This window comes from Armigeres subalbatus, chromosome 2, assembly GCF_024139115.2.
Source record: "Armigeres subalbatus isolate Guangzhou_Male chromosome 2, GZ_Asu_2, whole genome shotgun sequence".
In the NCBI taxonomy this organism is placed as follows: Eukaryota; Metazoa; Arthropoda; class Insecta; order Diptera; family Culicidae; genus Armigeres; species Armigeres subalbatus.
Window position 1 is genome coordinate 229,794,946 of NC_085140.1, and position 15,363 is coordinate 229,810,308.

Here is a 15,363-nt window from a genome sequence, read left to right on the forward strand (position 1 = left end):
GAGGCGTACCTTCTCACTCTAGCTGATGTCTGAAGGACAACAATGCCCAGGCTGCACTACCAGCTAAGTACACAACCCTTAGCTGGCGGTCTTTTGTCATCGGACGACCCGTGGAAGCGTGAGATAGGGACTTGTGGGGACCAGAGCTCTGGTGGGCGCTCCTTCCTTGATGTCAACCCACCATTTTGCAGCCCAAATTTGGCAACATGTGCTTCCAATATTGTACAAAAAAGTTTTGTTTAATCATGTTGCTATTCTAATGAAAATGTTCGTTTATCTAATGTGTGAAAATATGTCGGTCCATTCAGAAAATTATTTTATTATTAGTCGTAATTTTGATCGAGTTACTTTAATTTGCCACCAAAGTCTTTGCAACATGTTTCATAAATTCCTAAATAATTCTTAGAAAAATCACATGGTAATTACCCGGATAAAAAATATAATAAAAATATCATTAATTTTACTGTAACAACACCATTTTAAACACAATTATTACCATTGAATATAATGTAATTCTGACAATAAAATCACATAAGAAATAATGGTTTTCCACGATAAAATTAATGGTAAATGGAACTTTTACAATAAAAAATGGGGGTTGTTATGTATCTTTACAATAAAAAAATCGAAAATTTTCCATACTAAATTCAGAGCAAAACAATTGATTTTACGGTTCTTCAATGGGATGATTTCTAGGGACAAAACAATAGAAAACAATGTGTTTCAAATGTTTCCTCATACTTTTTTTTATTGTTTTACTACAGAAATACAATAAGACTTATAATTAATTTCACTCTAATACTACAATAGAAATACAATACAATTTTATGTTTTACAGTTCATTTTATTGATACATGGTATTTAATTTTAATTATTCATAATTTCATTTTGATATATTTCTATCTGCATAACTTTAATATAACTTAAATTAAATTTTAATGGTATCTTAATTAACTTTTCAATTATCTCTAATTAAATTTTAATTTATTTTAAACTGATTTTTTATAGAGAATTAATAAAATTTCAATGAAGTTTTTATAAATCCTAATTGAATTTAAGTTTGGATTTAATTTTTATTAAATTATAATTGAATTTCAATTAAAATTTAATTTGATTTTAATTGAACTTTAGTTTAGTTAACTGCAACTAGCACATAGATAATATAATATTGTTTTGTCTTAGCAATAAATGCTAAATATTTGCGATTTGCAAATTTGAAATGGATTTCATATTTTTTTCTGAATTGATGCAGGTTGACTTTCTACGAATGTAAAAATCACGCAACTGTTGCCACCGAATTTCCACTACATATTTCTGAAGATCTACCTTGTCAGTGGTTATGGCCGCGGACGCGATTCTTGCACAGCACCCTCGGTGGTGTGCATTTCGATGTTCTGTAATATAGCAAGATTAAATTCAAACAATTTATTAACTTGACACCCGATATAACCCACAATACTTACGATTTCTAACCAACTCGAGCCAAGTCTTTATCCGGTATTATTCTAGAATCAGGATCTTCGTCAGTTCGGCTGGCACTGGCGATGAAGCAGATCTGTTGATGTCTTAGCTTCAAACGAAGGACGAAGTCCGACAGCGGATTCACACACGCCTCGCCAGATGCGATTGCTCGCTGGGATCTTTCTTATTGACTGAGTAAAAAAATGAAATTATATCAAATTCATAACCAATGCTTTTGTGAAATAAGGAAAAAGTTGATAGTTTAAAGGGCCGATGTCCACGTAGCGTTTTTTCAACGCTGCGTGCACATAGCGTTAAAAGGACGCATGTGTGCATCGGGAAAAAGCGGTAACGCAGCGTCGCCGCACCGATGCATACCAGCGTTTTTTCAACGCCACGTGCACGCAACGTTGAAAAGACGCTATAGCGTGTACGTATACGTGGGCATCGGGCCAAAAACAGATAAAAATGTTTAGTTTCATAAAAGGAAAATGCGGGTGAAAATCAAGAACACCCGGAAAGTTCGTAGTACAATTCCTCCCGCAGCGCATAGAATCATTCCATGTAAGCTCGAAAGTAGATACTCACCATCATTACACGGCACAGTGGCCAATGATCCACCGTTTATCCCCATCCAACAACAACGAAACAGACACTTCTTGCGCTTCCGACATTTCTTTCCTGCACCTTGGCAGTCTACAATTTCGACTTTTTCACTGCCCGTAAACAAAACATACTTTATTTATCATCAGACTAAGGCCGGAGTGGCCTGTGCTGCACATAAAAGACTTCTCCATTCAGCTCGGTTCATGGCTGCACTTCGCCAACCACGCAGTCTGCGGAGGGTCCGCAAGTCGTCCTCCACCTGATCGATCCATCTTGCCCGCTGTGCACCTCGCCTTCTTGTTCCCGTCGGATCGTTGTCGAGAACCATTTTTACCGGATTACTGTCCGACATTCTGGCTACGTGCCCGGCCCACCGCAGTCTTCCGATTTTCGCGGTGTGAACGATGGATGGTTCTCCCAACAGCTGATGCAACTCGTGGTTCATTCGCCTCCTCCACGTACCGTCCGCCATCTGCAACCCACCATAGATGGTACGCAACACTTTCCTTTCGAAGACTCCCAGTGCGCGTTGGTCCTCCACGAGCATCGTCCAGGTCTCGTGTCCGTAGAGAACTACCGGTCTTATAAGCGTTTTGTAGATAGTCAGTTTGGTACGGCGGCGAACTCTATTCGATCGAAGCGTCTTGCGGAGTCCAAAGTACGTACGATTTCCAGCCACTATGCGTCTCCGAATTTCTCTGCTGGTATCGTTATCGGCGGTCACCAGTGAGCCCAAGTACACGAATTCTTCAACCACCTCGATTTCGTCACCACCGATAGAAACTCGTGGTGGGTGGCTCACATTGACCTCTCTTGAGCCTCTTCCTATCATGTACTTCGTCTTCGACGTGTTGATGACTAGTCCAATCCGTTTAGCTTCGCTTTTCAGTCTGATGTAGGCTTCCTCCATCCTCTCAAAGTTACGTGCCATGATATCAATGTCGTCGGCGAAACCAAATAACTGGACGGACTTCGTGAAAATCGTACCACTCGTGTCAATCCCTGCCCTTCGTATTACTCCCTCCAAAGCGATGTTGAATAGCAGACACGAAAGACCATCGCCTTGCCGTAACCCTCTACGGGTTTCGAAGGGACTCGAGAATGCCCTGAAACTCGAACTACGCACATCACCCGATCCATCGTCGCCTTGATCAACCGTATCAGTTTATCCGGAAATCCGTTTTCGTGCATTAGCTGCCATAGCTGGTCCCGATCGATTGTATCATATGCGGCTTTGAAGTCGATAAATAGATGATGTGTGGGCACGTTGTATTCGCGGCATTTCTGCAATACCTGACGTATGGCGAACACCTGGTCTGTGGTAGAGCGTTCACCCATAAATCCCGCCTGGTACTGCCCCACGAACTCTCTTGCAATTGGTGTTAGTCGACGGCATAAAATTTGGGAGAGTACCTTGTAGGCGGCGTTCAGCAATGTGATTGCGCGGTAGTTGCTACAATCCAGCTTATCGCCCTTTTTGTAGATGGGACACACGACACCTTCCATCCACTCCTGCGGCAGAACCTCATCCTCCCAAACCTTGGTAATCACCCAGTGCAGCGCTCGAGCCAGTGCTTCACCACCGTGTTTAAACAGCTCTCCTGGTAGTTGGTCAACTCCAGGGGCTTTGTTGTTTTTCAGCCTGCCGATCTCCTCCTGGATTTCCTGGAGATTCGGAGCCGGAAGTCGCATGTCCTGCGCGCGTGCTCCTAGGTTCATTACCATACCGGCACCGTTGTCTGCCATATCGCCATTCAGGTGCTCTTCGTAGTGCTGCCGCCACCTTTGGATCACCTCACGCTCGTTCGTAAGAAGGTTCCCGTTTATGTCCTTACACATATCGGGCTGTGGCACGTGGCCCTTACGTGAACGGTTCAACTTCTCATAGAACTTTCGTGCGTTATTAGCGCGGTACAGTTCCTCCGTCTCTTCACGGTCTCGATCTTCCTGCTGGCGCTTTTTCCTCCGGAAAATCGAGTTTTGTCTGTTCCGCGCCCGTTTGTATCGTGCCTCGTTCGCCCTCGTGCGGTGTTGCAGCAATCTCCCCCATGCTGCATTCTTCTCCTCAACTAACTGCTCACATTCGCCGTCATACCAGTCGTTTCTCTGATCCGGAGCCACCGTGCCTAGTGCAGCGGTTGCGGTGCTTCCAATGGCGGATCGAATATCTCTCCAGCCATCTTCAAGAGATGCTGCGCCTAGCTGCTCTTCCGTTGGGAGTGCCACTTCCAGCTGCTGCGCGTAGTCTTGGGCTAGTCTACCGTCTTGTAGCCGCCCAATGTTAAGCCGCGGCGGACGACTCCGACGCGTGTTGATCACCGTCGAGACATACAAAACATACACGCTCATAAAAAACTAGGTTTTAACGAGTTAAAATCGAAAGTTTTTTTCAAATATTTTTTCATCATCAATTGTTAATAATATGAACATTCATTATTTTAATAATAATATTCGAAAGAAAAATTTTATGGAAAAATTAAATAATTTTTTTCACAATGAAAGCTATTGTTATTAAATTGTTTTCAATTTTTGTTTCGAAATGACGAGAAATGATAAATATTTCAATAATCAAATTATTTTTATTTTCACAAATGATTTTTTGATCCACCAAATATCATTATTTCAAAATTGTGTTCTGTCTTTTATTAACACAAGCAAACAATTAAAATATAATAAAATGTATTGGTAACATTTGAATTTGTTGTGCGTTTAATGTAAGTACAATAGAGGTGTTTTTCAACTACTCAAATCTACATTAGATGTACAATAACCTGTATTGTATACCATGGAATCAATAGTATTTCAATGAATTAAACCATACAAAGTACTGTATTTTTTTATCCGGGTAATGATGCGTTTGACATTTAGGATGAGTGCAATATTGATAAAATGTAAATCGTGTAAAAACAGAATCCAGTGAATTGATTAACTTGGCTGATGAACAAAAGTTACATTCTAGGCGAACACGAAAATTACCTTCCGTTATCCCATTTTTGATTGGCGCATTGCAATTTTTGCTGTATTCATGATTTGTTATATAATTCAGATCCTATTTGGGACACCGAAACCGATTGAATCGATGCCACGAGGCATCAATAATTCGATGTCTGTCTGGAGCCTTTAACTAAATAAAAATATTATTACCTACTCACAGGCCTTTGACTTCGATTCCACACACAGAACATTTATAAATTTTATATTTTTAGATATAGGGTAAAGTGTCCAATAGTGGACCCCCAACCAGTAGTGGACCCTCCAGCCATTTTTGCATTATTACAGCACAATGTAAACATTTTGCTATGAAATTCCATCGGAAGAACCTACCTTACAGTCCTATGATTTGATTACATGCATTGGAAATGATTTTTTACAATTCTATAAAAAATAAACACGATAGTGTCCATTATAGGAATATTTCGGGGGGTCCATAATAGGGAAGAAGAACGTCCCGAAACGGTACATGAAAATCAAATGAAGTGTCGACTATAAGGAATTCATTTCCTATAATGGACCCCCAGGGAGTCTACTATAGGACGAATTCAGTCACACTTCAAAATTTTAATTTCAACGAATAACGTCGTGTATTTGAGTGTTTTATGTATGTATCGTGAAGAAGAGATGCAGAACTTGTTATTAAATATCAAGTAGAATTAATATGTTGAAAATTTCTACTCCTTATGACAGGAAGAGCAAAATTTCGCTACTAGGGGGTCCACTATTGGGCATTTTACCCTATTTATAAATTTTGTCACAAGCAAGGAGTGTAATTGTCGCTGAAAAATGCAAAAACAAGCAACAAAAGAGAATAGCGATAAAGTCGTTGTCCTCATCTGCAGATGATAAAGACAATGTTGCGTTCCTGCAACAAATATGGAGAGGTTATTGTTGTGAATTTTTCAAACTGCGATAACTTGTCAGAAGTAAAACACAAATCCTGTCAGCAGATGGCTAAGTTTATGTATGAACATTGATAACTGATACTTATTTTACCAAAAACATCATCGAAACCCGACTTCTCGAAATGCATCGATCATTGTCCTATTCTGGTGCAGTTCGGCATAAGCGCTTATTGCGACATTTACAAGTGAAGACAGTGTTGTTGTTATTGGCAATGTTGTTGTTTTACATTCCCTGGTCACAAGTAATGATACAGCTACTTTAACCTTCACAAACTGTACGAACAAAAATAAACCGTACATTGAATGTTATATATCTACAGTTGGTTTAAATTTGAAGTACCTATAAGATCAGTTTTCCATAGGGCAACTACGGTCAGAATTTCAAATGTTGATAATAATGAAAACCCTACTAGATAGTCATAACAAAATGATTCAATATGTGTTACAAATAACAATATCTGTAATAATTTTGTTATAAATACTTTGTACCGGATGACAAAAGGAAATTCCATGATCGTCATAACATGATTTTTCTTGAAGAATTTTTTACACGATTTGGCATGTAAGCGGAAGATGAGTTTTACGCGGTTTATAAAAAATAAAAGAAAATATTTTGTTGTCAACATCCAATGGTTTTGTTTCCAATATCGAATAGGGTCTTTGGTTGCTAAAAATGCATCCCATTCAGTACTTGACAGCAGTGGTGCAATTTATCAACAATGCCTACTGAGTGTGATTCTTTTGTTTTGTATTTTTCTCTGCTCCTCTTAGCCTATACGCTAGCAGAAGAATGAATTCTGTCATCAAAAGAAAAAGTAGAATCATGAAAATAATTTCACAGCGAGGTATGGGATGCAGCTTTCAAAAAAATTTTCAAAATTTCAAAATGAAATTTATTTACAAATTATTCATAGCATGAGGTTAGACTTTTGATTATCTACTTTATACATAGATTAATTTGATTGTTAATGACAATGAAGTTTTTTCTTGAAATGATTCCGGAGATGGTACTACTTTTACTCTTTATTAAATTTCTAACCCCGCCTAATAAATCATTTTCAAAAAAAATCTCTGTTTGTAATTTTTAAAATTATTTTCAATTCCATTGCCTATACCTTGCTGTGTTAAATTTAAGTGATTCTACTTTTCCTCTGATGACAGCGTTCATCCACTTCTCCTCGCGTATTGGCCCTGACGAAAGCGAGAAAACAAAATGGGGGCCGTCTGATGCTTTTTTATTTCACCCAGCAAGGGATATAGGACGTCAATTTCAAAATGCTTATTAAAGCGTTGAAACACATTTTAGCCTAAAATAGTTCACTTTTTTGGGTTAGAAATTTAATTTACTTTTATGTAGGTAACACGAAAGTTGAATTATTTTGATTAAAAAACATGTGTAGATAAGGAGCCTAACATGTAGTTTTTCAAAATTCTAACCCTACGTATTTAAAAGCCTTCAACATATCACTGTTAATAACATTTTAAAAGCATTTTAAAATATACTTCCTATACTTCACCATGTCGAAAAACAGTGATTTCATGCACATGTCCGTCGCCGCTAGATGGCAACAGCGCGGCTGCGTCAAAGCGAATGACGGTGCCTTTCAGCCAGCAAGGCAAAGCAGGAGTAGCTTAGCAAACTCGGTTTGCCAACAGCGGGATGAAGCTGATGATCATTCGGCACAAATTTTCTGTCATTGTCTTTCAAGTGATATTATTCACCCATGCATTTATATAGGGCCGTCGCATTCACGCAGCAGCGAGTGAACTGAATGGACTGTCACTGCGGGCTGTGTGTGCAATGAGAAGAGAGGTCTTTTGTTTACTTTATCTTTGATTGTTGCTGCTAATCATTTTCAGTTTTCACTGCTAGAAAGTGAGTGTGAAGAGGAAATTGTATCAATATCCAACAAATTTCAGTCACTGAGACTGAGAATTCGCACCACTGCTTGACAGTGCACGGCCAAATATGAATGAATATGTTTCGAACTGAGGTGACAAAGAAGGCCAATGGGCTTCTCCAAAAACAATTGACAGAACAATAATTATTTTTAGCTCTGGTGGATGCATAAACGTGATTGATTGATTCTGAAACTTTTACTGGGTTTGTAAATAATTGAGATTTTCGAAAATTCAACGTTGTAAATGGAATTGGAAAATTGCTAAAGAGTTTGCCTGTCGATTGATAAGAAAATCTCGGAAATCTACCGAATGATAAAAGAGCTATTAGCGCTTGAAATATCGCCTAATTTCATGACGGTTTCGAATTTGGAAATTTTTATTTTACACCCTGTATCCTAGCCTTTCCCTTTATAGGTAATTCACGTCTAAGGGTGTAAAACAAAATTTGGTTTTTATTTAACTACTATACTGCCGCTAATCGCAAGTCGAGCACATCTGTATATGGCGTCCATATACAGATGTGCTCGACTTGCGGTTAGCGGCAGTATACGATCAATATAGATTTTATTTAACTACAGGCCCAATATTTCAATGTTATATATATTTCGTCAAAAACACGAAACATGTTTTAATAAGCCATTGATGTAATTTTGGCATGCAATTATTTTTACGAGCTATTTACTCAGTTCGTTAGCAGCTGAATATTAGAATACTTCGTATGCTCAACCAACAACAGCCATCTTTTGTATAAGCTCTTGGTACATCTATTTAGCTCTCCAGACTCTTTTTAGTGACGAGGTCGCATTCACATGCCTTTCGCGGACAATTTCGGCAGTTGAACATCGCCCATTTGCTTCAAAAAAAAAGTCAAAGAAAATGTCATGAATATGTATTCAAAAATGTATAAACGATGCCACGCAAATGACGCCTTTAATGATCATGTGGAATTTAACTGGTAAATTTATTACGTTTATATAGCCATGGTACCCGTTCTGTTTGATGTGTGATGAGTAATGAGCACTCTGAGGTGTCAAGAGACACCAGACCGAGAAAACGCCCGCTGCTGGCTGTCTCTAATGGGTGAGAACGAATGGCGTTGAAAATTTCGTGGTTTGCCACGTCTAGTTGTGTTTTACTTTCCCATCAGCATCGAGCACCCTTAGAAATGCGTTTCCAGCTAAGTGTGTATGTTCGAGAAGTGAAAAACTGATGGTGTCATAATTCTTCAATATGAATTTTAAGCAGTATATAATGGGAACCGTTTTCCCCACACCATTCCACTTTCACTCTAAATAGCGAAGATATAGGTTTCGCTTTGATTTTCGGCGAGTTGAAATGCCCATTCCCTTATTCTAGCCACGTTACACATATTGGTATAGGAGCGTTTCTTCTCCATTATGGGAGATGAATGGATGACTAATCAACGGATATAATGGCAGACCCACTAACCAGACCTAGCTTCTGCTGCTGCCGTTCGTTCAGCAAAGAAAGACTTGAAGAAGCCGTTCACGCCTCACGATTGGCGGAGCGCACTTGGAAACCCATAAAGTCGCAGCTTTGTGGAACCATTTTCCCGTTCCCGACTGGTTGGGAGAAAATTAATTTATTTTAATTTTAGTGGGTGCCATACTAATTGTCAATTTGAGAGATTTTAAAGCATTTCTTTCCTTCGTTGGCGGTTCCGACAGGAATTTATAGTTCAGCTGTTTTCCCCTCGATTTCTTCATTACCATTTGTTTATGTACAAATTGCGAGTAATTTTCGAGAAAATACTACGAAGGCACAATCTTGGAGGAAAATTAAAAATAACACCCCAACTGTTTGGTCATTTAACGTTTGACGTTAAGAACGGCATGATGAAAAATAAATGCCTTCATTTACTGCCGACCGTTACTGATGCCTGCTGATTGAGTTTGAATGTTCTCGATCTAAGTACTAAATCAATGCAATGCTCAGCTCGTCGAAATTGTCGCATGTCATCGTAAATTTTACTTATTTGAACTTAAAGTATTTTTTCCGCGAATTATTACTTTCTACGAAAATTGCCAACATCTAGGGGAACGGTTCAGCATTTCATCCCATAGCTCCTATTTCCATCCCATCAAAAACAAAGCAATGAAAATAAATTTGGTTTGTTTCTTATTTTTGTAATTTTTTTTTCATCAGTGAGCACGCGTGTTAGCAAAAAGAAGCGACGAGATTGGTGCTGTATTTCTTTGTTTTGCGATGAGATGAATATATGTTCAGTGAGATGGAAAACGGAACAGTTCCCCTACTCAGTGGTGCAAATAAGGTATTTGGCAGAGTAAGAAGGCTGCACTTAGGTATAAATTTACGCTGGTGTCGGGTTATATCTTATTATTTGTGAAGAATCATTGCGGTCGACTGCAAGTGATTGTTTCTTGAAATAACGGCATATGTGAGTTTTCCTGTTCCAACAAATACTCACTAAGATTTGGTCTTTTTAGAGAGCCTATTTGTAAATGTCGGAAGTTTGTGTATATTTTATTTATGTACTAGCAGACCCGACGAACTTCGTTTCGCCTGAAATTGATGTATTCTCTAACTAGTTATGCAGAAATTTCTGTGGTATTTTTGTTGGTCCCCCCCCTTTCCAAAGATGGGTGGGGTCTCGAACCGGCTTGAGGACCTTCCCCGGTCTAAAAAAAACTCTGCATACAAATTTTCACGCCTATCGGTTTAGTAGTTTCGAGTTCATAAGGGTCAGACAGCAATCACTAAAATCGCCTTTCGAGTTTCGGTAACTTATATTCGGTGTCAGGTCATTAGGCCGACCGGTCGTTAGTCCGAATGGTCATTAGTCCAATGAGAAAAAAGTGAAAAATGATAAGTTCTTCCTCCACCTTACCCTTTCTTCCTTCTCCCTTTTTACATCTTCCTTTTTTCATCTGTCTTCTTTTTCCTTAAATTAAGGATTTTGTGTGTGTTACTTCTACGTGAAGTTAAACGATTTACAATGATATGGAAATGCTAATATCATCTTCCAAACTTAGACGTACATGTTCATGATAGAATTAGAGGCGAAAGTATAGAATTGATAGTTCCGTTAGCATACGGCAGACATGAAGACTTCTATAAAAACATTCTTCATGCCTGCCGTATGCTAACGGAACTATCAATTCTATACTTTCGCCTCTAATTCTATCATGAATATGTACGTCTAAGTTTGGAAGATGATATTAGCATTTCCATATCATTCTTTTTCCTTGTTTTTTTTTCTTTTTCGCTCTTCGTTTTTTCTTCTTCCTTCTTCCTATTTCCTTCTCCCTTCTCCCTTCATTCTTTTTCCTTCTTCCTTCTTCCTTCTTTCTTCTTCCTTCTTCCTTCTTCCTTCTTTCTTCTTTCTTCTTTCATCTTCTTTCTTTTTTCTTCCTTTTTCTGTCTTCTTTCTTCCGTCTTCCTCCTTTCTTCTTCTTTCTTTAGTTTCCTTCTTCCTTCCTGCATCCTTCTTCCTTTTTCCATCTTCCTTTTTCCTTCTCTCTTGTTCCTTTTCCTTCTTCTTTCTTCTTCCCTCTTCCTACTTCTTTCTTTCTTCTTTTTCTCCTTCTTTCTTCTTTTTTTCCTTTTCCTTCCTTCTTCCTTCTTTCTTCTTCCTTCTTCTTTTTTCCTTCTTACTCTTCCTCCCCGCATCCTTCTTCTTTCTTCTTTCTTCCTTCTTCCTTCTTCCTTATATATGATGCAATATGATGACGGCCGAAAAGCCAACAATGCTGAACCGAGAAAAATGAGGTTCAAGCTCTCTATGACTAATTTAATTCATTTATTGAAGTAGAAACACATTCCATTGCCAAAAACATGTCAATGCTATACGTAAATGGTTATATTAAAACAGCAAATTCAGATTAATTGAAAAACACCGTGATGAATTTACTTTTAAGATAAAAAATCACGTTAACAAAGCAATAAAAAAAAACTTTTCGAAATCTACAAAATTTCAGTTAAAACGAAAATCGCGCCGTTTACTTACATTAACGGCAGCACGTCTGGCCGTTCGCTCAAAGCTAGTATGTAATGCTTAGAAATGCAAAAGAGGGATTAAACATTTGCAAAAACTTCAGCACATTCAAGACATAATTTATGATCATTGCTCGAGTGGCCGTATTACATCACATAGTAGATACAAGCATCATAAAAAAAACAATTGATAAGATATTGGAACTCCAAAAACTAAAATTTTTATATTTCTTGTACACAGAATTCTGTTTTTACATGACTTTTTCCGGTCGTACTTTTGATCGTGTGGCTTCAAATTACCACTAAAACATATGCAATATGTTCCAAAAAATTCTAAATAATTTAAATCAACAAAAACCCCCTGATAATAATAGAACAAAACCTGCAAAAGCCGTCTCTTCCCCTACTAATATTTAAAAAAAAAACAACCATCCAGTTTTAATTCATTTTGAACTGAAAAAGTTTTCAACCATTCGCTCCACCCTGCTTGCTCGTTTTCCATTAATTTCCAAAGTGAGTGATACAAGGTTGTAATGACTAGCGAAGCGCTTAGAAATAGAGCAAGGGAAAACGATCCACAACTCCAGTACATAACAGAAAAAAATGGATCTTTTTAAAAATGGCGTCACCGGATCGTAGCGGCGGCACCATTTATTAGTCGATCATCAACGACTAAAAAGCGGATAAATAAATGTACGGTTTTATATATTTTTGCTCTTGGAAGTGCATCCACGCTAATGGATAGTCTTCGCGTAGGTGTTGGGACACAAATATGTCGATGATCTTCTGGTGCCATACACTCCATGCTGAGAGTGACTTCAGAGACTACGGCCGATTCGGAAGTTTGGCGGCACGCAAAAGATCCGTCTGGGATAAAGTGGAAAAACACAACCAATGATCAACTTATGCATCAGAAATGACAGTGCGCAGCATAATCATTGCACATATGCTGGAAAACGGGAAGTCAATTTTACGACCATCCAGACCGGCCAGACATGCTTAAGTGGTTTGTCTCGATATGGAAAAACGGACGGAACCAATGAATTAGGAACTAACGTAGCCAACGCCGTTCTGCAGCTTTGATGCCTCATGTCGCATGTAGCGACACTCAAGTGCGGAAGTAAATGAGAACAAGATTATTGTAGCATCTGTTTTATCTTATCTCGAGTGCTAACCGTTTTGGCACATGCCAATATGGAGCAGGGAAAATTTTAAGCAGGAATGAGAAAATTACAAGTTTGTTCTTATTATAGTACTTGAGTGAATGATTAGTTTATCAATCATCCTCTTTTCCTTTATCAAAATTATTCCTATGAATTCTTTAAGAATTGGGGATCAATTCAGCTTTCCACGTTCACCATAATGGTGGATGCTATAAAAAGTTTGACATTGACTGCTTTCAGGTACAGAACTGAAATTTACGTCTAAGCATGCATTGATGATATTAATCCCCAACGACAGCCCAAAATTTGTTATTTTTTCATCAACAAGAAAATTTACACGAGTATAGAAATTGACTGTTTATATATTCCTCTAGATCAGAAAACATTTTAAATATTTTACTATTCTAGACCAATATTCGCAAAAATCGTAACAGTCAAAATTTATTCTTTGCGATTCCTCGTCTATATACATCTCGGGTACTTATTCAAAATGACGTATTTGATACTGTAAACAAAGATCCAAACGTCGATTTGTACAATCTGATGGCAATCCCACGCAAAGCAATACCACCAACAGGTAGCCGAAGGGGTCTCCAGTAGCCTTGCGAGAAAACGCGTAGGATTTCCAATTTGGAGATGGCGAGTTCGATTCTCGGTGTGGTCTAGGATGTTTTCGGGTTGGAAACTTATTTTTATAAAGATTTTCCTATCTGAAATAAAACATGTATTTATAAATGTTCAATAATAATCTGTCCGGCTATTGTAGAATACTTTTCAAAGTGAAAAAGTACTCGTAAAATAAAATCATTCGGAATACTTTTCGAGGGATACCAATACTTTCACACAAAAAGGTGCTGGTTGCATCTGACAATTCGTGACAGCGCTTGCTGGTTGCAGATGAAGTTACATTTTTTCCTCTTTGCAAGTCCCGTCCTAGCCAACAGGTAGCCGAAGGGGTCTCCAGTGGCCTTGCGAGAAAACGCGTAGGATTGCCAATTTGGAGATGGCGAGTTCGATTCTCGGTGTGGTCTAGGATGTTTTCGGGTTGGAAACTTTCTCGATACCCTGGGTATAGTGTATTCCACCCCCATGAAACGGCTGTCATCCACGAACAACTCGCCTGAAGCCGAAAACATGGTGCTGCAACATGGTGCATGGACTAACCTTAAAATGTTACGCAGGAAAATGGTTACTCTGAAGTAGTGCGTAGCGGTGTCAATCCGGTCATATTGCCAGGCTCGGTACTACACTAATACTGAAAATATGACGTCCCTAACCCCGAGTCTCAAGATGTCAGGTGACTCGTGCAGAGGGGATAAATGGAATGGGGTGAAACAATTAGCCAGGCAGTTAAGGTGACTGAAGTCAGAAAATCGGCCATTTTGTAAACCACGTGCTTTTCCAATATTTTTTTCAAGCGCACGAGATGAAAGAACCATAACGCGTATGGGGCTGAAATAAAGGTAGATCGTTTACTTAATTATGCTGAACAATCATAATTTGATTCTCGGTACTGTACGAAAACTATTCCGCCAGATTTGGGCTTATTAAAATGTATGTAGCTAAACGTGTGGTGAATTTGAAATTCACCACGGGCTTCATTCTATAATCACCTTAACGGAGCCTGTAAAGCTGGGTATTAGGGTGGTTCAAAAAATTGAATTTGCTCCACAGTGCTCTTCTGATTCTTTACCATGTTCTGAGTGTCCTCTGAAAATTTAAGCTCATTTGGATTAAAACTGATTTAGCACAAGCCGTTTCAAGTTTGTATGCAAATTAGTATGGAGAAATTTATGTTTTCATTATACCGTTAATGACGTTTCCCCATTAAGCGCAGGTTAAAAGAAAACCTACATAGCTAAAAGGGATACTCAACAGCTTTCACTCAACGAAAACTGCATGTTGATTAATCGTCCCAATAATTAGTAATCGATTTTAAGATAGGTTGCGAATCTTTAGTCATGATCGTTAAACTTCTTTGAGGGCATCACTGAAATGTGCAGTGCAACATAGTAGCCTGAATTTGTGTGTGCTATCTTTTGCGCCACGAGCAGCAATGTTGCCTGTTGATGAGTTATGCCATTAGCTCCAGAAAACCACGATATAGATTAAATTCGATTACTAATTATTGGAACGATTAATTGAGATGCGGTTTTCACTGAGTGAAAGCTGTTGAGTATTCCTCTTAGCTATGTAGGTTTTCTTTTAACATGCACTTGATGGGGAAGCGTGATTAACAGTATAATGAAAAAATAAATTTCCCCATACTAATTTGCATGCAAACTTGAAACGGCTTGTGCTAAATCAGTTTTAATCCAAATGATCTCAAATTTTTAGAGGACACTCAGAACATGGTA

The 15,363-nt window shown here is 38.4% G+C and overlaps 1 long non-coding RNA gene across 1 annotated transcript; it reads right to left on the reverse strand.

Annotated features, from left to right (window-relative positions):
- Positions 1–886: 886 nt before the first annotated feature.
- Positions 887–2,184, reverse strand: LOC134215997 (uncharacterized). Its single transcript, XR_009980420.1, has 3 exons — positions 2,050–2,184; positions 1,464–1,652; positions 887–1,394 (listed from the first exon to the last, which is right to left on the reverse strand). It is a non-coding gene; the product is annotated as an uncharacterized LOC134215997 (long non-coding RNA).
- Positions 2,185–15,363: the final 13,179 nt, after the last annotated feature.